This window comes from Pongo abelii, chromosome 1, assembly GCF_028885655.2.
Source record: "Pongo abelii isolate AG06213 chromosome 1, NHGRI_mPonAbe1-v2.0_pri, whole genome shotgun sequence".
Lineage (NCBI taxonomy): Eukaryota > Metazoa > Chordata > Mammalia > Primates > Hominidae > Pongo > Pongo abelii.
In genome coordinates, this window is record NC_071985.2 from 86,921,565 (window position 1) to 86,947,522 (window position 25,958).

At 38.0% G+C, this 25,958-nt stretch overlaps 1 long non-coding RNA gene across 3 annotated transcripts; it reads left to right on the top strand.

Annotated features, from left to right (window-relative positions):
- The first annotated feature begins 4,727 nt into the window (after positions 1–4,727).
- LOC129049012 (uncharacterized) lies at positions 4,728–24,175 on the top strand. 3 transcript variants are annotated; one of them, XR_008511726.2, is made up of 5 exons: positions 4,728–6,757; positions 7,228–7,446; positions 9,066–9,162; positions 13,744–13,854; positions 21,639–24,175. It is a non-coding gene; the product is annotated as an uncharacterized LOC129049012 (long non-coding RNA). The 3 variants fall into 3 exon arrangements; XR_010141293.1 differs by lacking the exon at positions 21,639–24,175 and having other exon boundaries at positions 13,744–17,016; XR_008511725.2 differs by lacking the exons at positions 4,728–6,757; positions 21,639–24,175 and having other exon boundaries at positions 6,873–7,446; positions 13,744–17,016.
- Positions 24,176–25,958: the final 1,783 nt, after the last annotated feature.

Sequence of the window (25,958 nt, forward strand, 5' to 3'; positions counted from 1 at the left end):
CGAACTCCTGGCCTCAGGCAGTCCTCCTGTCTTGGCCTCCCAAAGTGCTGGAATTACAGGAATGAGCCAACATACCCGGACTAACTTCAATTTTTATATTCTGTATATTTTCAATATTAGTATTACAATATCCAGTGCTATTTTTCAGTTATTTCAAATGAGTTAATGAGATTCTCAAGAAAAATACTGATCTTAATGTATTCTAATTTTATTTGAATAGTTTTTGGGGCACAGGTCATTTTTGGTTACATGGTTGAATACTTTATTAGTGATTTCCGAGATTTTAGTGCATGTGTCACCCGAGCAGTGATTGTACTCTAATTTTTAAATTAGTCAGTTATAACACATTTTAGAAGGGTGTCTTAGTTCGTTCAGGCCGCTGTAACAAGCTACCACAAACTGGGTACCTTATAAGCAACAGAAATGTATTTCTCACAGTTCTGGAGGCTGGAAAGATCAAGGCTCTGGCAGCTTTGATGTCTGGTGAGGGCTTGCTTTCTGGTTCATACATGGCATCTTCTAGCTGTGCCCTCGCATAACGGAAGGCTTGAATGAGCTTTGTTGGACCTCTTTTTTAAGGGCACTAGTCCCATTCATGAAGGCTCCCCTGTCATTAATTAATCATTTCTCAGAGGCCCCACCTCCTAATATCACCTTGGGAGTTGGAATTTCAAAATATGAATTTTGGGGAGACACAAACATTCATGCCATAGCAGAAGGGGAATTTTTAAAAAATGAAACCCATAATAACTATCATAAATCAGAAAAATTTGGGGATAAGTAGGTTTTTTTGGTTGTTGTTTTGTTTCATTGGTGTTTTGTCACAGTTCTGGTGCCATGTTATCATTCTCATGAATTCTTTATGATAGTGATTTATATTGTCTAGAGTACATTTTCTAATATGGACCGTTAGGAGAAAATCACTTCTAAGTTCTCTATATCTTTTTCTAATCCTATTTTCTCAAAAAGGGGTCTAAGTCTATGCATTTCTATATAAGTACCAAGTAATATTATCTCATTTCATCTTTAGTCTTTGGAAAAATCGACTGCCAGTTTTTCTTTACTCTTTATTAAGCAAGTTCAACCTCGTAAACACAGATTGACCATATCTATTCAAAATTAATACCTGAATATTGTTCCTAGGACAATCCATTAAGATAATTTCCATTTATACACCTTTATACAATATTTTATAATAATGATAGTGCATATTTGCAGAAGATGTACCAGATGCCAGGTCTTCTCCATGTATTACCTCATTTAATTATCACAACAACTGCATGAAGTAGTTTCTCTTCCTATTCCATTTATAAACACACACACACACACACCCCTTATTTACTTTAAGAAAACTGGAACAACTAGCTCAAGGTCATGTATCTAGGAAACCAGGAAGAGAAAAGTTGAACCCAAGTAATTAATGTTAGAAGCTCTGTCCCTAGCTCCTATACTGTGCTTCCTAATCTCAAACCCTTACACTGGTGGAGGCAGTGTTAATTTTTGTAACCTGTGCAGCAGACCCTTTTTATGTTCTACAGATTTTATCCCTGAATCCTTCTAGAAAGGATTGTATCCTTAGATACCTACTATTCTACCACTTCCCTACAGTACAACACAAAATACGTAGACCCATGAAGGATTCCTCAGTTCCGTGGGGAAGGATTTAGTTGATTGGATACTTTGAATTTTTTTGCTATGCTTTGTTGTTCAAGGGATTGTGTGTCTCTCTCCCTCCATAAGCCTTTGGGTGGGTTGGCAGTCTCACACAGACCTTCTAGGCCTTCAGAGATGTCCTACATATGTATTGTCTCATTCCTGACTGTTTTTCATTCCGCTGGAAGCCTCTATGGTCTCTCCCATCCCTTTCTTTCCTAGAATCTCCTATCACTCCAAAGAGAGAATAAAGTTCTCTCTCAGTTTTCTTCCTTTGTGTTAAATATTTCACAGCTTAGTGATTTGTTGATTGCTAGTTGCCTCTGGTTCTGTTCATTGGCTAGGGATTTTCTGAAGATTTTCTCCTAGAGTTAGTATTAACTAAAACAAAACACATTTAACCATTTATTCTACCCTGAGGATTAATTTTTTAAAGAAAATAACTATTTTTCTGCATGAGGAATTTATAGTAACATAATTTTGACATTATTTCTTTAGAATAAACCAGACTATATTGTGTTAAGAGACATTTCTACCCCAATTGATATTGAACTATTTATCTGAAGTCACTGTTTATCCCCTTACCACAGCTCAGGTGTAACGTTATATGGGGAATTAGTACATTTTATTTCACCCTGTTATATTTTTATTTTAGGTTGAAAGACAGAAAGTAGAATGGGAAACCATGCAGGTAGTTAGCTAAGTAGAAAGTAGAAGTTTAAACTAAGATTCTAATCTCAAGATAAATCAGACTTGGCAGATATTGCAGAGATTTTGTGTGGATTACAAATACAATAGCCATCATGCCATCAACCAGAATTCATTTTATACTTGAACTTGTCAGACCCTGTGTTTTCACAACCAAAAGTTAGGACAGATTACTTACCAGTACAAAATAATGTTTTCACTTTGGATTCTTCCCTGTGTGAGAAACTGTAATGCTCTTATATCTGCTGGAGTCCAGACTCCTGTCTAGTAATCCATTTTTCACATCATCACAATCTACCTTTTTTTATCTAACCTAATCATCCAATACTGTTTAAAATGTATTCTCTGCTTTAATCAGGCTAGTTTCCTTAAACAATCCTGGTTCATATCACTGTCATTTTCAGTAGCTTACTTCTACCCTGTGCGCCTTGCTCCTTTTCCATTTAGGATTCCCTTTGCCCTCTTTTCAACCTAGCCAAATTTAGTTCAGCTACCACTTCTTTCACCAATCCTTTAGTTGCCACTTCACTTCATACAGATCTTTCTGTCTCCCATTACATATAATTACTATCTGTCCCACATAATTATTGTATTAGTCCATTCTCACACTACTATAAAGAACTGCCCAAGACTGAGTAATTTATAAAGAAAAGCGGTTTAGTTGACTCACAGTTCAGCATGGCTGGGGAGGCCTCTGGAAACTTACAATCATGGTGGAAGAGGAAGCAGGCATGTCTTACATGGCAGCAGGTGACAGAGCAAGTGAAGGAAGCCAAGGGGGAAAAGCCGCTTATAAAACCATCAGAACTCATGAGAACTCACTCACTATCATGAGAACAGCATGCGGGAAACCACCCCCATGATCCAGTCACCTCCCACCAGGTCCCTCCCTCAACACCTGGGGATTACAGTTCAAGGTGAGATTTGGGTGGTGACACAAAGCCAAACCATATCAATTATATATAAGTATATCTTTTATTGCACTTCACATATCTTGTTTTATTGTACTTCACTTTATTATGCTTTGCAGATACTGCATTTTTGACAAATTAAAGGTATGTGGCAGCCCCATATTCAGCAAGTCTATCAGTGCCATTGTTAACAGTGGCATGTGCTCAATTTGTGTCTTTGTCACATTTTGGTAATTCTCTCAATATTTTAAACTTTTTAATTATATATCTATTATGGTGATCTGCAATCAGTAATCTTTGATGTTACTATTATAATTGTTTTGGGGCACCAAGAACCACACCCATATAAGAGAATAAACTTAATAAGTAAATATTGAGTGTGTTCTAACTGCTTCATTGACCAGCCATTTTCCCATCTCTCTCCCTCTCCTTGGGCCTCCCTATTTCCTGAGACACAGCAATATTTGAATTAGGCCAATTAATAACCATATAATGTCCTCCAAGCCTTCAAGTGAAAGAGTCAAATGTCTCACTTAAAGTAAAAACTAAAAATGATTAAACTTAGTGAGGAAAGCATATCAAAAGCTAAGATAGGCCAAAAGCTAGGCCTCTTGTGCCAGACAGCCAATTTGTGAATGCAAAGGAAAAGTTCTTGAAGGAAATTAAAAGTGCTTGTCCAGTGAACACGCAAGTGATAAGAAAGCAGAACAGCCATATTGCTGATATGGAGAAAGTTTGAGTGGTCTGGATAGATCAAATCAGCCACCACATTTTCTTAAACCAAAGCCTAATCCAGAGCAAGGCACTAGCTCTCTTTAATTATATGAAGGCTGTGAGACAGGAGGAAGAAGAAAAGTTTGAAGCTAGCAGAGGTTGGTTTATGAGGCTTAAGGAAAAAAGCCATCTTTATAACATAAAAGTGTGTTATGGTTAGGCTTTGTGTCCCCACACAAATCTCATCTTGAATTATAATCCTCATAATCCCCACGTGTCAAGGGAGAGAACAGGTGGAGGTAATTGGATTATGGGGTGATTTCCCCCATTCTGTTCTTGTGATAGTGAGTTGTCATGAGACCTGACGGTTTTATAAGGGGCTCTTCCCCCTTTGCTCAGCATTTCTCTTTCCTGCTGCCTTGTGAAGAAGGTGCCTTGCTTTCCCTTTGCCTTCCACCATGATTGTAAGTTTCCTGAGTCCTCCTCAGCCAAGCTGGACTGTAAGTCAATTAAACCTCTTTCTTTATAAATTACCCAGTCTCAGGCAGTTCTTTATAGGAGTATGAAAATGGACTAATACAAAGTATAAAGTGAAGCAGCAAGTGCTAAGGTAGAAGCTGCAACAGATCATGCAGAAAATCTTGATAAGATGATGAAAGCGACTACCCTAAATAACAGATTTTCAATGTAGACAAAACACCTTCTTTTGAAAGAAGATGTCATCTAAGGACTTTTTTTTTTTTTTTTTTGAGATGAAGTCTCGCTCTGTCGCCCAGGCTGGAGTGCAGTGGCACGATCTCTGCTCACTGCAAGCTCCACCTCCCGGGTTCATGCCATTCTTCTGCCTCAGCCTCCTGAATAGCTGGGACTACAGGCACCCACCACTGCGCTCGGCTAATTTTTTGTATTTTTTAGTAGAGATGGGATTTCACCGTGGTCTCGATCTCCTGACCTCGTGATCCACCCACCTCGGCCTCCCAAAGTGCTGGGATTATAGGCGTGAGACACCGCGCCCGGCCCATCTAAGGACTTTGATAGCTAGAGAAGAGAAGTCAATGCCTGGCTGCAGAGCTTCAAAGGACAGAATGACTCTTGTTAGAGGATAATGCAACTGGTGACTTTAAGTTGAGGCCAGTGCTCTCTGACCATTCTGAAAATTCTACAGCCCTTAAGAATTATGCTGAATCTACTCGGCCTCTACTCTGTCAATGGAACAACAAATCCTGGATGACAGCACATCTATTTAAAGCATGGTTTACTGAATATTTTAAGCTCCCTATTGAGACTCTGTTGAGACCGGAAAAAAAAGATTTATTTCATATTACTGCTCATTAATAATGTTCCTAGTCACCCAAGAGCCCTGACTGAGATTTACAAGGAGATTAATATTGCTTCTTGCCTGCTAATACAACATCTATTCTGCAGCCCATGGATCAAGGAATAATTTCAAACTTCAAATCTTATTATTTGAGAAATATATTTCATAAGGCTAGACCTGCTTCAGTGATTCCTCTTATAGATATGGCAAAGTAAACTGAAAACTTTCTGGAAATGATTCACCACTCTAGATGCCATTAAGATTATTTGTGATTCATGGGAGGAGGTCAAAATGTCAATTTATTATAATAGGAATTTGGAAGAAGTTAATTCCAGGCCTCATGAATGACTTCATGACTTTAGTGGAGGAAGTACCTGAAGATGTGATGGAAATAGCAAGAGAACTAGATTTAGAAGTGGCACCTGAAGATGTGACTAAATTGCTGCAATATTATAATAAAACTTGAATGGATGAGGAGTTGTTTCTTGTGGATAAGAAAAAAAAAAAGGTTTCCTTAGATGGAATCTATTGCTGGTAAAGATTCTCTAAACATTGTTGAAATGACAGCAGAGGATTTAGAATATTACAAAACTTTGTTGGTAAAGCAATGGCAGGGTTTGAGAGTACTGATTCCAATTTTGTAAGAAGTTCTATGGGTACAATGCTATCAAACACCATCACATTCTGCAGAGAAATCTTTCATGAAAAGTCAACTGATGTGGCCAACTTCATTTGTTGTATTATTTTAAGAAATTGCTGCAGCCATCTAAACCTTCAGCAACCGCCACCCCCCCTTTTTTTTCTGTCACCCAAGTGGGAGTGCAGTGGCACTACCATAGCTCACTGTAACCTCTATCTCCCCAGCTCAAGTGATCCTCCTACCTCAGCCTCCCAAAGTGCTGGGATTACAGTCATGAGCCACTGTACCTGGCCTATCAGTCACCACCCTGATCAGTCAGTAGTCATCAATACCAAGGCAAGACCCTCTATAAGCAAAAAGGTGATGACTCACTAAAGACTCATATGAGCATTAGCATTTTTTAGCAATAAAGTATTTTTAACTTAGGATTTGTATATTTTTAGACATAATGTTATTGCACATTTAACAGACTATAGTGTAAACATAACTCTTTATATGCACTGAGAAACCAAAAAATTTGTGTCATTCCCTTTATTGTGATACTTTATTGCAGTGGTGTGGAACTGAACCTGCAATATCTCTGACGTATGCCTGTACATAATTATATACTATTTTATATTGGTTTTGAGTCATTTCATGCAGGTAAATTTGATTATCTTAATTAAATTGCAATACCTTTAAAGTCAAAGACTGAGTCTTCTTTGGACTTTTTATTCTCATGACAGTGAACTATTGGCATGGCTCAATCCATTGACCTGTTTTGGTTCCTGATGAAGTTTTGTTAATTTAAATGAGAAAAATAAGGACAGTGAAGTAAGTTTTTTATAAAACTAAATTTATTTGCTTTATAAAACAGTTTAATATTATGCCTTTCCTATATTTTTTGTGTCAAGTTATCTCTTTTTCTAGATGATTATAATAGATGATAATTTTTAAATGTTTCTATTTGTCAAAGTACAACATTGTCCATCCTGTGTCAATGTCTAACTTTTCCTTGTACTTATTCAAATAATCTCATAGTTGGAACTTATTAAATACTTATTGTGTCACACAATATGCTGGTAAACACTGAAATGGGGAGGGGTTATTTTCATTCTATTTTAGAATGGCACAGTTTCTATGGTATAGTGACTAATCTGAACTAATACGTAAAAGATTAGGAATCACTTGAGAATCATTTTCAAAGAATAACTTTTTTAAATGTAGCACACTGCTGACTTGTGTAAAAATTAAATGTGATGCTGAACTTGTTTGAAACTCAAATTTTTGGACCCCACCCACAGACCAACTGAATCAGGATCTCTGGGTTTAGGAACTTTAAACTCACACTTTAAAGTAGTTCTGCAAGTGATTAGGATGCAGATGGTTCATGGAGTTAAGAACAACTGCTTGAGCCGAGATCGCGCCACTGCACTCCAGCCTGGGCGACAGAGCAAGACTCTGTCTCAAAAAAAAAAAAAAAAAAAAAAGAACAACTGCTATCCTGGCAGGCTGATGCAGATGTAAGTTTCTATCTCATTTCTGCCAGTTACTGCTCATTGTTTTCTGGATAAGGTTTCTAAACATCTTTAAGTCTCAGTTTATTCTTCTATAAAATATGGTTACTAATAAGGCTGCTGTGGTGAAGTTTAAATGAGATAACGGATATAAAGTAGTGTTACAATGAAGGTGGTCAATAAATATTAATTTACTTCTTTCCTTTGAAATTCCGTTGTACTTCAGTGATGAGTAGTATCAATAATTTCTGATTCATGTACTAGACATTGCTTTTGGCTGCAGATCTCATCACTGAACCGGTCGTGTGTTACTAAAGCTCCTTTTTTTATTATTATTACTCTTAAAGCCAGAGTTATCTCACTTGCCATTAAGTTGCAGAAGTACAGTACTTTCCTAATCCCCAGGCTTCTGCATCTCCCATCCTTAACCGGCATGGGACCCAATGGAAGGATTAATGGACTAGAAATAATTTGGGTATTGATTCCTACTTAGTAAAATGAGGGACTTTTTCTACATGATTTGATATTTCCTTTCTGTTAAAAAAAAAAGTTCTCACTTTCATGTCACACATAAAATTGAGAAGACATTGTTAAGTTCTCCAACTATTTTACCACTTGCCAATGTAGTCCCCTAGATTTATGTGGAAGAAAATTACTTCATTTCAGAGAAGAAAATAAGTAGAGGATCCACTAGAATCAATTTTTATTTGACATTGTTATCTCTTTGATTTAGAAAAGGGATGTGATAGAGAGGGATAGCAGCTAGAGATCTAAGGGCAGGAAAACCATGCTTTGAGGAACCTCATCTCATATCAGAATCTCAGTAGCTCTTCCCTCTGTTTCAGCCCTCACTTAAAGGAGTTGTTCCCAAGTGGGAGGTGAGCCCTTTTTATATATTCAGAATATATATAATTCAGAAATTAGGAGATTAGAAATAAGATACAATGCATCAGTTTGCTAGGGCTGCCATAACAAGTACCACCAACTAGGTAGCTTAAACAACAGAAATTCATTGTCTCACAGTCCTGGAGCCTAGAAGTACTAGATCAAGATATCAGCAAGGTTGATGCCTTCTGAGGGCTGTGAGGGTGAATTTGTTCCATGCCTCTCCCTGACTTCTGGTGGTTTGCTGGCCATCTTTGGCATTCCTTGGCTTGTAGATGTATCACCCCAATATCCTTTATCTTCACATGGCATTCTTGTGTGTATTTTTATGTCCAAATTTCCTTTTTTTAATAAGGACGTTGATCATATTATATTAGAGTAAGACCCAAACTAATTACCTTAGTTTAACATGATTTCCTCTACAAAGACCCTATTTACAAATAAGGTCACATTCTGAAGTATTTGGGATTAGGATTTCAACATATCTCTTTTGGAGGACAAAATTCAACCCATAAAACATGGCTCACAGCATCATGAGCCAGAAGCCTTCCTGGGCAGGCTCTATATAAATAGCCTGATGGCTCAAACCAGGACAACTATACCAGCTTGCCTCAGAACAAGATGCAATTCCTGGATTTTTACCTCCTTTGAAAACTGAGTACTAATTACTTATTTTTATATTACCAATGCTCTTTGAGTGCAACATGCTGAGTACATGTGATTCATTTTATTTTTCTTAGAAACAGAGCGCTTAAAAAGCACTGTCTGGATATCTTCAGAGGGAAAAAGGAGAAAGTTAATTGAATTGGTGACACTTCGGGTCTCTCACAGAGGAAGGTAAGGTTTCAGTCAACAGCACATAGAGGATTATCCTCATTTACCCAGGACTGACGGTGTTTGTGAATCCTAAAGCTGTGCATGTAGTGAATATACAAGATAAAATTGAAATGAGAATAATGGAATAGCAGTGTAGAAATGATTAAAATGTGCTCAAGCCCCAAGTTTTCAGATAACATGATAGTTTTCTAATGGTGAAACTGTTTAAGATATATAGTCATAAAAAAGATTAAAAAAAATAAGAAACAGATGTATAGCCAACTTTTAATAATCTGTGTTATAGACTCCATAGCAGATCTGAAGGTAGCTATATACCAGCAGCAGAAGGTGCACCCTGGAGCACAGTTTTGTAGCAGTACTCCAAGCTGACCAGCTGAGGACTAGTGAGCCTACTTAAGAACAGTTGGCTAAGAGGATAGTCAAGTGAGGGGAATGTGCTACAAGAGAATCGTAGTAGATAGAGATGCCAACAAACGGGAGAGTCTGTCTTCCTGTTCCTTTCTGATCTGTAGAACCTGCAGGCCCACTGTAGAGCTCCCACTGGAGTACAGTGGAGCATGAAGAGAGAATCCTTAGGAGAGCTTGTCAAGGAATTTGTGGGAAAAGTGTGTTTGCAAACATGGGGGAAAGTACCTATTAATCATTTAGATGTTCTGCAGGCAGAAAGCTTACTAGTGTAGCGTGTAGGGCTGCAAGCCACCAAAGTAATGACTACTTGAAAGAGAACCAATAGTTTCTGAAGCTCTGTGTGAAAAGATACAGTGGTTGGGGTGGGGTGCGGAATCTCTAGAGCAGCCCATACAGCCACAGGGCAAAGAGAGGGAACCCCCACACAGAAAAAAAGATTGCAGCAGGGATGGAGAGCTAGTAGCTTTAGGACAACTAGACACTTCTGAAAGTGAGTACTCTGTCCTTACAGAGACCACCAAATCAACAGAAGCCACCAGGACAGCACACAGCCATTCCAAAATTCCAAACCAGGATCATTCCATAAAAGCCTTACATCTCAGTCCAGTATATGGATGGTTTTGTAAGATGACCTATGATTTTTCTGTTCCTCCTTTCTGCCCCTAACTTCAGAGAAACAGACCTAGAAAGAGGGAAGGAAGGAGTGAAAGAGCGTGCCATACTTTACCTTCTCCCCTTCTGTTTTAAACTAGACAAATCTATATTTTAATTATTATAAGTAACCAGAAAGTTATATGGTCTGGCCAGGATGGCATTAAAGAAAATGAGAGAGAAAAGTTTAAGATAGTATGGTTGGAGACAATAATTAGAAGAAACCAAGTAGTTCGAGTTTTATAACGCTCTGTCTTATAAACACTCTTGAACCAATAATAATGCTATTACTGAAATGCTACACATAATTGAAGGCTACTTGTTAGACCAAGACCTTAAAAACTTCTTTACTGATTATTCCCAATGTGTGGCCCTGGTAATCATTGAAGAATCATTGTATTGACTATTAATCATCTAGGGATCACCTGTTTAAATCAAGTTAACAAAACACTTACTTAACAAATATATATTGATTGCCTACTATGAAGTAGATGCTATAGTAGGTGCTGGCAGTATAAATATGAAGAAGACATTGTGTGTGCATATTAATATACAGTGAATTAAACTTCAGCCAGAGAAGTACTATACTAGAAGGTTGATAGAAGTGTGGTGGTAGCTCGCAGGAGGAAGCAGTTAGCCTCCTTGGAAATGAGTAGTCTTCACAGGAAGTGACCTGCTTCTTGGAGGAGATGCATATTAAACCTATTAAATCCATGTCAGCCTTTAACACCTTTGCTCAGATTAGTTTCTCGAGCTGTTTTTCCATCTGGTGAGCAGATAAGAGCAGGACAGGAAAGTTCTGATGAAAGGAAGAAGTTTCAGAGAGAGAAGGCCTTGCAAGGAAAGAAGCCTGACAGGCAGGAGCCCCTGAGTATCCTAAGGAGAAGTACTAGAGATTTAGGGAAGAAAATTGCTGCCAGAAGTGCAGGAAATAAAAATTCTGACCTAGATCATTTTGCTTATGTCTTCCCTGGTTCTATGAATATATCTCGGGGGTCCTTTTATAATCATATTTCATTAACCAGGCAAGATTAATCAGTGACCAGATAGAACAGTCACTGACTCTTAAGACTTTACAATTTGCAACAATGTGTACAAATGTATAGCGAGACATGTAGACCAGTGGGTCTCCAACCTTTTTGGCACCAGGGACTCATTTTTGGAAGACAATTTTTCCATGGGATGGGTTAGGGGAGCAGGAGTTGGGTGTCAAGGGCATTGGATATGTGGGGGGATTGGTTTTGGGATGAAACTGTTCCACCTCAGATCATCAGGCATTAATTAGATTCTCATAAGTAGTGTGCAACCTAGATCCCTCGCATGAGCAGTTTGCAATAGGGTTCACACTCCTTTGAGAATCAAATGTGCGGCTGATCTCATGGGAGGTGAAGCTCAGGCAGGTGGTAATGCTTACTCATTGCCACTCACTTCGTGCTGTGTGGCCTGGTTCCTAACAGGCCACAGACCGGTACCTGTCTGCAGCTGGGGGTTTGGGAACCCCTGATTGTATACCAGTAAAACAAGGACTGATAGAGCTGCTAATGCCAGTCTCAAAAGAGTGAATGAGCAAATACGGAAGTACAGTTTAAGTATACAGAAGTTCTCTTCATCCTTGTAGCTCTCTGACGTTTTGATGATTCTACTTTGTATTTTTAAGTTCCAATTTTAAAGAGGTGTGTAATTGAGTGTTAGTTGTGTGAGTTGGAGCAAGTCTCTGAGAGATCTGTTTTTAAAAAAATAATCCAAAAGCTAGAAGATTGGACTAAATTACCACTATGATTCTTTTCAAAGCTATCTTAATTTACGACTATTTGAAGTTACTTCAGCCAGTGCTAATGATACCGTAGTCGCAGATTTGAACCACTGAGATGCAATTCACTTATTTAAAAACTACTTGATAAGGGTTTGTTGGGAGGATTGCCAGATAAAATATGGGACACTTAGTTAAATTTGAATTTTACATAAAGAATGAAGATTTTTTAATGTAAGTATGTTTCATATAATATTTGAATATGTAAAAATATCCAAATATACTTAAAAATTATTTGTTCTCCATTTGAAATTAAAATTTAACTATGTGTTCTTTCAAAATCTAGCATTCTTACATCTATGTTAGCTTCAATATAGAAGCTAGGCTCTGTGGAAGACAAAACGGTGAATCAGTCATAGATCCTTCACTCAGTCTAGAGGGGCAAATGAGAGTCAAATATTAATAATGATATTACAAAGTAAAAAGTGATGAGTTCATGAGAAATATACCAAGAGAGTGCTATAAAGGTTTGCAGGAGGGAGAAATTACTTCCAGTCAGAAAAGCAAGAGAAGAACTTGAGCTGGGCTGAGAAAGATGGCAGGATCAAGGCTTCTGAATGTGGTGTAAGGAAGGGGTAAGGTCATTTCCAGTAGAGTGAATGGCTTGAGTAAAAGCATGGAGATGGGAAAGCACAGAGGAAGAGAGGACAGCTAGTCATTTGGTTTGACTGTGGCTTGATTGGGTAAAGGGAAATTAAAGCAGAAAATATTAGAAAGGGAAGGAAGGGCCACACCAAGAGAGCCAGAGGTAGGAGGGAAGAAGGCTAGAAATCTGAATAAGCAAAAGAATTTGATTTGATGCTTGAAGGTTTCTGATCCAGGGTGACACTGCATACCAGTAGCGACAAGGGAGAGTGTAAAGAATCATCCCAAACGAATCACTTCCAAGAAAAACTTGGGCTATTAGTGTTGTTTTTAACACATAGCTTAAGAAACATATTAGGTGAAAAGGAAATATAGGTAAGTGGGAAAATCACAAGTTTAGGTATGAAAAGATTCTGGGTTCAAATCCACATTCTCCTTCTGTATGATCTTAAGTTATTTCCTATCTGAAACTTAGTTTCCTTGCATATACAAAAGACTACAAATGCTCTCATTATGCTTGGAAGTTATAAGTACCACTGTATACCTGGCACATATTGGGAGCTCACTAAATACTAATTGCCACATGAATTGTTATTTACTTATTCTCCTCTAGTCTTCAGAGTATCTTATTTTATTGTATGTAGCAGGTGAAGATGCTCCCAAGAGATTTAACAAAATGTTTTTCAAAATATTTTTCTTTTTATGAAAAAAATCTTTTTCTTAAAATAAAGAACAGCATATCTATCTGAACTAAAAAAAAAAAAAAACAGGAAAAATTAAGAAGCCAATATTTGGAAAATTTGGTCCAAATACTTACTTTAAATTGATTTCTTCAATACTAGAGAAAGCTAGATTTTCTTCCTAATTGAAATATCACATGGTTAAACCAGGAACCCTGGGAAAAGCTGGGGTATCTTTCGATAATTATGAAGTGAAAGCAAGAATTTCTATTTAATTATTTACAGCCTGACCAAATAGTATAGAATTTAGGTCAGCAGGTGAACCAGGGAGTCTCACGGATCCTGTGTACTTAAAGGAATAACAAAGCACGGGGGCTCATGGCCTGTGAAAGCCAGAGTGAAGGGGAGAATTGAGCAGTAATAGACTCATTGTTTTTCTTTATAAAGACTCATTCTGGGCCTGGCGTGGTGTCTCACACCTTTAATCCCTGCACTTTTGGAGGCCAAGGCGGGAGGATCGGTTGAGCTCAGGAGTTTGAGACCAGCCTGGACAACATGGTAAAACCCTATCACTGCAAAAAATACAAAACTTAACTGGGTGTGGTGGCATGCACCCGTAGTTCCAGATACTCAGGAAGCTGAAGTGGGACGACCACTTGAACCCAAGAGGCCTGGGCTGCAGTGAGCTAAGATGGTGCCACTGCACTCCAGCCTCAGTGACTGAGTGAGACCCTGTCTCAAAAAAAAAAGACTCATTCTGGATAATTGCCCTTGTTTCTGATTTTTTTCCTCTAGAATTCTGATTTTTTTCCTCTATCTCAGTTGTGTCTTTGTCCATTAAAATAGGCCACAAAGATTGATGATAAATTTGTTCTCTGAGATAGCACCTAGAGGAACAGTTATCCAAAGTGTCCTGTGCCCTATCAAAGACTGAAATAACCACCAGTGCTGAAATTATGTGTTTATAGATAATGCCTCCCTATTTTGGCATTTTTCTTTCAAAAATAAATTATCACCAGTACCCACCTTTATTCATATATTTTATCCACAACCTCATTGCTGAGTATCTAAAATAGATTTGCAGCTGAAGAACTACTCATTCCCTTGTCTTCCCATACCAGGCCTGTAGCCTGCTTTCAAACTTATTCCCCATGCACAACACAATGTGAGCTGTATCTTAGATTTATTCTCACTTTGTATTCGGAGTCAATACACTTGGTAAGTGCACAGCTGTGACACACTAGGATTCCTACAGGCTTTAAGCAAATGTACGTGATTTTATCAGTCCCAGAAGACTAGCCCTTGAGAGATTTGCTTGGGTAACATTTTTGGCAGTGCTTCTTTCTTTGTTTTTATTAATATTCTGGATTCATGTTTGTGAGACTCTCAAATTTATTTCAGATTAGATGAAGGTGACCTTCCCCTTCACCAAGCAGAATCTCCCATGAGACTCATGAATCCTCTTGAGGCCAATTACAGCTATCACTTGTTAACTATTGGAGTACCTTCAGTCTTAAAAGAGCTGCTAGAAAATTAAGGCTGCAACATGAAAGAAGAACAAAATGGTCAGGCATATCACACATTTTTATCAAATGATTTGGTTTAGGACTTTATAACCTGGTTAGTACTTGAGCACTGAAAGATATTTTGAATTTAAAGTAAGATGGAGAAAGTGATGGAAGCTAAATCACAGAGGATAGAAATACGATCAATCATATTCAGAACAGAAGCATCTTGGGCTCGATGTCTGGGAACAATGAGATTAGGCTGCTTTAGAACTTAGCTGTCATTTGTTTTGGTGACCTCCACCTGCAAGAGGACACTCTTCTGTCCCAGTGAGACTGAGGTGAGAATCACAAGACCACTGCCCTCTATCTCATCTTTTCTCCAAGCCTTAGACCATCATGGGATTCACTAATATCATTCACACTTCAGGAATGGTATATCAGAGTGAGCCCCTCTTTTCTGCTCATCTTTCTGCCTCTCTAGAAAAGAGATAATTTCACTGTTTACCTCAGGAAACACAAAAGCTAATGATAAATGTAAATGATAGATGAAGGAAGCATTGAAAGCTGTAAAGTTGAAAGTAGGACCTAATACCCTGTAGTAATGTGTACTCCTTTTTAAAAGAAAACACACGAGTCATTTTAGAAAGGTTAATTTCTGCTACCTTTCAAAAATAGTCTCAGAATAATTGGAGAGAAAAATTGTGACAAAACACTGAGGGCACTATTGGTGAAAGAAAACTGTATATTCTTGTCTTTCAGTCAGGAAAGAATAATATCTACTTGATGGAAATGATTTTTTTTCCTCAGAAACTGTAGTACTGGCTACAAGAAAACAGATAATTTAAACTATTATTTCTCAGAATGTTTTATCTCCATGACCCAAAGATAGCTTCCCTCCATGAGAAAATATCCCGGTGTTTGTTTTCGAGTTGTCATCAACACAAAGCAGCAGCACCTTCACATATAATGTGTTTCCACCTTTTCAAAGCATTTTCACTTGTTTCTCAATTGTTTATTACAATAATAACCCTGTGTTGACATTATTATCTTCATTTCACAAATGAGGCAGCTCAGATTCAGACATTAAGGGACCTTCACAATATACTTAGCTTATGGTGGCAGAACAAAGGCAAAACCAAAAGTCCTTGCCAAAGACTACTCCATTTGTCTTCAATGGACTCCCTGAGTTTTTCATTGTTGCTCTTTTGTGGTATGGCTGAAGCCCTCCAAATATGGAAAAGACAAGCAAGTACAAGATAGGCACTTAGATTGTCATTCCTCAACTGTCTTCTCCACAGCCTTTTCCTCCCAATATATAAAATACAGCAATAAAGGACAGAAGACTAACATTTTAAACACTGAACTGTTGCTCAAATTTACTCCTACTGTATAATAGTATAATTTGTTCTTATAAGGTTGTAAAACTGCACTGCATACTTAAATTGCATGTTTCACATGTCTATACTATTCAGCTCCTTTTCTCATCTCTGTGGTGCCTACCCCCAACATACTACTGGCTTAACAATTCCCATGAAACAGTGTTTGAATTTAAGAGGCAGGGCTGTGAGAAACACAAATGGCCATCCTGTCATGTATGTGCTTCTATCACAGAAATTTGATTGTTCTCTAAAGGCAAGCATGGATTTTTTTTTATTTCCAGCAGCTTCAAGGTAATTATCTACTTAACCTGCATAGTAGCAGTTGTTGGGGCTCAGTAAACCTCAAAATGTACCATTTTGGTATGCTAATTATTTCAAACTGAGGGCACTTGGGAAACAGCAAATACAAGAAAGGGCTCTCTCTGAACTCCCGTAAGTGGCTGAAGATAGAGCCTCCAAAAAGTAACACAATTGTCATAGGTATCCTCCCTGGGAATCTCATCAGTGAAGGAAGATTAACTCACAGGAGACACCACACTCCAGAAAGACTTTGTCACAAACTATCCATCACCTCTTCTTCCGATGAGATCCTTGGAGACAACTTTTATTACCTGAGAGATGTTATCTGTATAACAAGACAACCTTTGTTCTCCATGCATTCCTTCCTCTTACTGTCCTGCAGCTTGTATAGACACCATCCCCCATAAACCACCAACCCCTACTCCTTTCTTTAGCTCAGGATGCTATAAAAAATTCTATCATCTGGCCCCTCTTCAAGTCCTCTACTTTGTGGGACTCCTGTGTGTAATTAAAATAGCTTTTCTCCTACTAAACTGTCTACTGTCAGTTTATTTCATAGATTCAATTATTGAACCTTCAGAGGATAGAAAATTTTCTCTCCCCTACACAATTATAAGAGTAATTTAGAATTTTACTTGTTGTTTTATATCATTAGTTATCTTTATTTGTATACATGCATATGTCTTCTCTGTCACTCCAAATGAAGTGATACGCACATATATATGTAAAATACATATTTCATATTTCTGTGTCCTGTTTTCCCTCCATCCCTTGCATTTTGCCTTGTGTATTGTTAGTGTTCAAATAAATATTTGTTATATCAAACAAGGAAATTAAAGATTGAAAAGTCCTACAAACCTATCAATAGTAAACAATAGTGGCTGTACTTTTCTTTCAGAGAAACAAGTCAACAGTTTTCAAACAAAACCAGTCTTGGAGATATTCCCTAATGACTTGGCAGTCAACAATTCTCAGCTCAAAAAATTTAAAAAGATAAAAGATTTGTACCTTTATTGTTACAAATGTCTTCAAAAATAATTTGTTTATTATAAATTTAGTTACGATTTAATTGTTTTGTGAAACTATTGGGAATGTATTTCATTTTGTTTCTTGTTCTTGTAGAGAAGAAAAACTAATTTTCTCTCTTCTCTGTAGTTCTTAACTGAAATTCCTTGTAACAAAAGACAGATTAACAAGCAGAAGTTTATTAAAATGTATACTTAATGTTACATGTTACATGGGAGAAGATCCAGAGAAATGAGTACAACTGTGGAGCAAATCTCAAAGAAAGTTTAAACTTTAGGATAAATGCCATTGTTTTTTGAAACAAGAAAGAAGGATGTAGGGAAAGACCCAGCTAAGAGGAGATAGCTAGGAAAAGTATCTTAAACAAAGGTAATGGGGAATCCTAATTAGGGAAAGGGAATCAGGCTGGTGGGACCAAGGGAAAGCAAAAAGAAAAAGCAGATAAGGTATAAGACTACCTTTCTTCATGGTCCAGAAAACATAGCTCTCCTACACAAATAACTCACAATCTTCATGTGTCCAGCTATCACCAGACTCTTTACTGATCAAAAAATGCAAGTTAGCTCACTGAAACCTTGACACATTATCTGTATTGCACAAAGCCCTCTTCAGCACACAGCACAAGCACCATGCTATAAAATCACCAACAAGCCTTTGTCTCTTTGTAGTCAGCTCCTCTCTTGCTGATTTGCCTGTGGCTTTCTTAGGATGCATTTTCCTACTTTAATAAATCTGCCTTTCTTTACCTCCAACTGTCTTGGTAAATTATTTTAACCACCCATCTGACACCAGCCCCAGATAGTCACCATCTGCAATAGATAAGGATGATTATGCAAACTTAAGTCAATACCTTTTCCATTTTGTTTAAGAGTCATTAGTGATTTAGTGTCCTTTTCTTCCTGATGCAGGGAGAAAGACTCTTACAAATAAAGATTCCTTTTACAGATGTAAATTTCTCTCTCTAAAAAAGTAATTTTTTAGGGCCAATCCTGTGTCTGGTGTTTCTCAAAAGAACTCATTCAAAATAATATGTCAAAGATTTAGGGTGGCATATTCTGTTCTTCTACAGTCATATTTTGGGGTAGTGTACCTTGAGCACGCCATATTCCTGTTTACAACTTTCCCAAGAAGTTTCACAATCCAGAAACTGAGTTGGTAGATTATCCCATGACCTAGGGCTTTTTAATGAAAACAAAAGGAAAAGGTTAATAGGATAAACTATAACCTAGTTTTTTAGTTTGGAGTGCAAACAGTCAAGAAGGTTTCTAAATGTTTGCCTTAAAGCATCTTTTGTAGTTTGAATACCTCCAGTGATGGCTGAGTGGCCCACAGCAACAAGCATGAAGGTTGTCCATACATGAGCTGTTATGATGATTTATCTGCAGTTTATATCAAGTAGTCCAGTTTTAGCTCACAGGGCTTTAGTAAAGGGGCAGTCTTTATTTTTAGTGATTCCATGTCAGAAAAGTGGAAGAAAATTTGAAATGTTAGTTTTAGGAGGTTTGCAAAGTCTTAGCCAAATATTAGAAGAATTCGGGGTCAGTTAAAATTTACAGGTAGATAGCAAAACCTCAAAGACAATAAATAGGAGTAGAGTCTAATAACAGGTGTACTATAGTTTTCTACTGGAACATAATTTTTGTCTCTACAGCCACCCCTACTTCTGCCAAAGATAGTTGCAGTAAGAATGATTAGTTTACAAAATAAGTCTACTGTCATCATGTCCTGATTATTTACATAAGTGTAGCAAGAGTAGTGATTAACCATAAAGGCTCTTTTTAAGTTGGCTTCACTGGAACTTTAATAAGAAATATCAGATTGGACTTTTTAAAGCATCATAAGGCTAAGATGCCAACCTAAGAACTTGCCATCAGATATTGTAGCAGGATAAATTTTTTTTCCTCTCACTCCTTTGTCTGTACTCTGCCCATTTCTGTGAAAACAGAGAGTTGATTGAAAAAAAAAGATTGATACTTAGCGTAATAACAGGCAGTCAGTATTAGCAAGAGTAAGGGATTTTGGTCTTGTAAATACCATGTTTTGAAGAAATTAAGGCTTCAAAGCCTCACTTGAAGATTCACGATATCAATCTGATGTCATCCATCAAACTGAAGCCAGGATATTTGCTTAAAACCTTGATGCCTTTGAAGATTCCACTTCAGGATGGATTCAAGTACTTGGCATTGGGTGTGGGGATAAACAGATGGTAGAAAAAGTATAAAGAATCTTGGAAAAAGAGAGGAAGACCATAGGGAGAGAGAACAATTTGCATGTACTCATCTGGGAACCAATATTGTGTAGTGGTTAATGTCAGCTTCTCTGGAATCAGATGGCCAAGGTTAAAATCAGCCACCTTGTTAAATGAGGAATATAACAGTCATAACATCAAATAATTTTTTTAAGGGTATAAACTTTCCCAAGAAGTTTCACAATCCAGAAACTGAGTTAGTGGATTATCCCATGACCTAGGCCATTTTTATGAAAACAAAAGGAAAAGGTTAATAGTTAGAATAAATTATAACCTAGTTTTTTAGTTTGGAGGGCAGCCAATCAAGAAGGTTTCTAAATGTTTGCTTTAAAGCATCTTTTTCAGTTTGAATACCTCTACTGCTAATAAAGATTTATTTTATTAGCATTGTGAGAACAGACTAATACAGTTAATTGGTATTGGTAGAGTGGGGTGCTCCTATAAAGATACCCAAGAATGTGGAAGTGACTTTGGAACTAGGTAAAATGCAGAGATTGGAGGAGTTTGGAGGGCTCAGAAGAAAACAGGACAATGTGACAAAGTTTGGAACTTCCTAAAGACTTCTTGAATCACTTTGACCAAAATGCTAATAGTGATATGGACAGTAAAGTCCAGGCTGAGGTGGTCTCAGATAAAGATTAGGAACTTATTGGGAGCTGGAGCAAAGGTGACTCTTGCTATGCTTTAGCAAAGAGTCTGGCAGTGTTTTTCCCCTGCCCTAGAGATCTGTGGAACTTTGAACTTGAAAGAGATGATTTAGGGTATCTGGAGGAAGAAATTTCTAAGCAGCAAAGCATTCAAGAGGTGACCCATTTTTTTCTGAAAGTGTGCAGTTATATGTGCTCACAAAGAGATGGTTTGAAATTAGAACTTAGGTTTAAAAAGGAATCAGAGAGCATAAAGGTTTGGAAAATTTGCAGCCTGACCGTGCAATAGAAAAGAAAACCCAATTTTCTGGGGAGAAATTCAAGCCTGTTACAGAAATTTGCATAAGTAATCAGGAGCCAAATGTTAATAGCCAAGACAAATGGGAAAATGTCTCCAGGGCATGTCAGAGATCTTCATGGAAGCCCCTCCCATCACAGACCCAGAAGTCTAAGAGAGAAAAATGGTTTCGTGGGCCAGGCCCAGAGCCCTGCTGCTCTGTGCAGTCTCAGGACTTGGTGCCCTGCATCCCGGCTGCTCCAGCTCCAGTCATGACTAAAATGGGCCAAGGTACAGCTTGGTCCATGTTTCAGAGGGTGCAAGCCCCAAACTTTGACAGCTCCCATGTGGTGTTGGGCCTGTGGGTACACAGAAGACAAGAGCCGAGCTTTGGGAGCCTCTGCCTAGATTTCAAAGGGTGTATGGAAACACCTGGATGTCCTGGCAGAAGTCTGCTGCAGGGGCAGAGCCCTCATGGAGAACCTCTACTAGGGCAATGCAGAAAGGAAATGGGGGGTTGGAGTCCCCACACAGAGTCCCCACTGGGGCACTGCCTAGTGGAGCTGTGAGAAGAAGGCCACCATCCTCCAGCCCCCAGAATGGTAGATCCACTGACATCTTGCCCCGTACACCTGAAAAAGCCGTAGGCATTCAATGCCAGCCCATGAAAGCAGCTGTGGGGGCTATACCCTGCAGAGCCACAGAGGCAGAGCTGCCCAAGGCCTTGGGAGACCACTCCTTGTATCACTGTGCCCTGGATGTGAGACATGGAGCCAAAGGAGATTATTTTGGAGCTTTAAGCTTTAATGAGTGCCCTGCCAGGTTTCAGACTTGAAAACAAAGTGCCTGTGGCCCCTTTGTTTTGGCCAGTTTTACCTATTTGGAACAGAAACATTTACCCAATGTCTGTACCTCCATTGTATCTTGGAAATAACTAATTTGTTTTTTATTTTACAGGCTCATAGTTGGAAGGGACTTCGCTTATCTCTGATGAGACTTTGGACTTAGACTTTTGGGTTAATGCTGGAATGAGTTAAGACTTTGGCAGACTGTTGGGAAGGCATAGTTGTGTTTTGAAATGTGAAAAGGACATGAGATTTGGGAGGAGCCAGGGGCAGAATGATATGGTTTGTCTCTGTGTCCCCACCCAAATCTCATCTCGAATTGTAATTCAAATAGTAATCCCTAAGTGTCAAGGAAGGGACCTACTGGGAGGTTACTGGATCATGGGGACAGTTTCCCCTTTGCTGTTATCATGATAGTGAGTTCTCACAAGATCTGATAGTTTAAAAGTGTGGCACTTCCTCCCCTTGCTCTTTCTCCTGCCACCATGTCAGATGTGCCTTGCTTCTCCTTCACCTTCTGGAATGATTGTAAGTTTCCTGAGGACTTCCCAGTCATGTGGAACTGTGAGTGAATTAAGCCTCTTTTATTTATAAATTACCAAGTCTTAGGTAGTTCTTTATAGCAGTGTGAAAATGAACAAATACACCTTGCTTACACCACTTACAAAACTCAACTTGAAATGGATTAAAGACTTAAATGTAAAACTCCAAACTATAAAAACCGTAGAAGACAACCCAGGCAATACCATTCAGGACATAGACATTGGCAAAGATTTCTTGATGAAGACACCAAAAGCAATTACAACAAAGCAAAAATTGACAAATGGGATCTAATTAAACTAAAGAGCTTCTGCACAGCAAAGGAAACTATCAACAGAGTAAACAGACAACCTACAGAATGGGAGAAAATTTTTGCAATCTATCCATTTGACAAAGGTCTAATATTCAGCATCCATAAGGAACTTAAACAAATTTACCAGAAAACCAAAAAACCCCATTAAAAAGTGGGCAAAGGACATGAAAAAAAACATCTCAAAAGAAGACATACATGCAGCCGACAAACATATGAAGAAAAGCTCAACACCACTGATCATTAGAGAAATGCCAATCAAAAGCACATTGAGATACCATCTCACACCAGTCAGAATGGCTATTACTAAAAAGCCAAAAAACAACAGATGCTGGTGAGGTTGTGGAGAAAAACAAATGCTTTTACATTGTTGTTGGGAGTGTAAATTAGTTCAACCATTGTAGAAAACAGTGTGGTGACTTTTTAAAGACCTAGAGGTATAAATACCATTTGACCCAGCAATCCCATTACTGGTATATACCCAAAGGAATATAAATCATTCTATTATAAAGATGCATGCATGTGTGTGTTCATTGCATCACTATTCACAATAGCAAAACCATGGAATCCACCTAAATGCCCATCAATGATAGACTGGATAAAGAAAATGTGGTACATATACACCATGGAATACTATGCAGCCATGAAAAGGAATGAGATCATGTCTTTTGCAGGGACATGGATGGAGTTGGAGGCCATTATTCTTAGTAAACCAATGCAAGAACAGAAAACCAAATACCACATGTTCTCACTTATAAGTGGGAGCTAAATGATGAGAACACATGGATATATGTTGGAGAACAATACACACTGGGGCCTGTCAGAGGGTGGAGGGTAGAAGAGAGAGAAGATAAGGTAGAATAGCTAATGGATGCTTGGCTTAATACCTGGGTGATGGGATGATCTGTGCAGCAAACCACCATGGCACATGTTTACCTGTGTAACAAGGCTGCACATCCTTCATATGTACCCCTGAACTTAAAAGTTGAAAATTAAAAAAAAAAATCATTTCTATTTGGGCTTGAAAAGTAATTATATTGGCACATCTATGCCTTTTATCCCAACGAGTTCTTCCTGCTCACTGCACAAACAAAATCAATTGCCACAGAGATCATGTCATTGCAGTGAAGAAAAATTTCATTAACACAAGGCTGGCCACACCACTCAGGAAATGGAGTTATTACTCAAATCAATCTCCTCAAGGACTTGGAGAGTTTTTCAAAGACAGCTTGGTGAGCAAGTGGCTAGGCTATGGGGAGTGCTGATTGGTTGGGTCAGAGATGAAATCATAGGGAGTCTAAGCTGGCCTCTTTCACTGAGCCACTTCTGGGTGGGGCCACAGGAGTGGTTGGTGCATCCAGATGGAGCTATCGGTTGTCAGACATGCAAAAAAACTGAAATGCTATCTCAAAAGGCCAATCTTAGATTCTATAATAGTGATGTTACCTGCTGAAGTAACTGGGGAAGTTGCATATCTTGTGACCTCTAGAATCATGGCCGGCTATCATTTATATCTACACATTAGCAGAATTGTGGCTCCTCTATCCTCCTAGCCTGGTGGTCTGTCATTAACTTCACAAAGGTGGTTGAGTTTGGGGTAAGTACTATTACCACTTAAACTATAAACTAAATGTCTCCCAAAGTTAGCTTGCCATAAACCCAGGAATACTTAAGGGCAGCTTGAAGGGTAAAGGCGTGATGGGGTTGGCTAGATTACATCCCCCCCTGCCCGCCGCCATAATTTTCTCACTGTTATAATTTTTGCAAAGGCAAAAATTCACAGCACATTAAATAAAATAAGGAAGCTTCATTACAGGTTTGACATGAAGTAGCATAGAGTTTTTATGATTCTACAGAGAACCTTTTTTTTTTTAATAAGTGGGCTTATTTATCGTTCTTAGAATGGATGCCCTGAAATGATGAAACTATCTGCAGTACTGGGGATTCACATGATATAAACAAAACCTTTTGATTCAGTTAATTAAACCAGTAAACTCTATGTAGTAGGAGAACAGTTTGACTAAACTGTTCTGTTATTTTAAATTATTAAATTCCTGTGGTTGGCATTTACAAGTAATGTTGGCCTTTTTCTCTCTAATGCTAAATCCAAAGAATTTACTTCAAATAATATTTCTTATTATAACCACCAAGTTTAGGATTGTGTTATAAATAAAATACTTTAGATTGGTTGATCTCATATAATATCAAATGTATCCTCTATTTAGTGAAGATATGAAAGAGGAATCAAGAGAAGCACATTTTCTGATATTTGAAATCTGATCTTTTTTCTTCTAACTATGGAAGCCCTAAAGTGTGAGATCTTTGAAATATTCATTTTTTTTTTTTTTGGTATGAGCTGCACATGTCTTCTGGACAAGATACCTAAATATGGACTGGTTGCCATGAGAGAGAAAATGTGATATTAATGTGGGGTTTATTATAAGAGAATAAATAAACCCCTGCTGGCAACAAATAAAGGCATAATTAGATTATTCTAAAGAAACTTCTCTATAAACACTCTGAGATGGCTTAGTAAACAATGAAGAAATGTTATGCAATAGTTTTGGCAAGAATTATACAGAAAGCAACAATGGTCAGATATTGTTTGTAAGATTAAATATTGAAGAGGTGTCATTTGTGTGGGGTAATACCCAAGGTTTGTTGCCTCACACCAAGGAAACCGAGGACGTGGACACAAACAAGGAGTGAGTTTAAGAGCAGAGGTTTAATAAGCGAAAGAAAAGAGAAAAGCTCTCTCTCCTGCAATGAGAGAAGGGCTCCCAGGTGTGTCTTCCGCTTTGTGGTGAAATGCATGGGGTTTTATAGAGGAGCCTGAGGAGGTGGTGTCTGATTTACACAGGGCATGAGAGATTGGTCAGACCAGGTGTGCTGTTTGCATAGCGTACAAAGAAGCTGGCCATCCCACCCTAATCTTTTATTAAAAAGATAGGGGTCTCATGTTGCCTGCTTTTTTACTGCACATGTGGCAACAAAGAAAAGGGAAGAGGGAACCTCCATGTTGAATATACCTGGCTTCCAGGTATCCCTTTTCTATTGGCATAGCTGCCAGCATTTACCTATGCAAGCTTTTAGCTTGCTTACCTATGCTTGCAGCTTGATTTTTCAGGCTGCTTTTTGTTAGAAAAGAAATTATTTGGGGGCTGCTTTTTATAAAATGGAAGCCTTACCGAGGGCTCCCTTACCCTCACTATCTGCCTAAATAATTTCTAGCTCGTGTATCAATATGAAATGGCATATAGTTGCACTGAGCTAGAAGATAATGAAATTATATAATCAGAATTTTATATCAGGAAGGTATCTAAAAGATAAATTAACCCAAACATAGCATTTTAAACTATAAAATATAAGATTCAGAAAGATTGACTTTTTCAAAGTCAGATTAGTTTGGGTAATAGTCAATATCACAATTCAGTTTAATGGAACAGAAATATATAGAGCACTTACTATGTGACAGGTTCTTAGAAATTCAGGGAACAAAGATATTTAAAAAGGTGAGTCCTACCTTTGATCTTACTGTCTCATTAGAGAGCCATTCATTTTATGCGTTCTCTAGATTTGAAA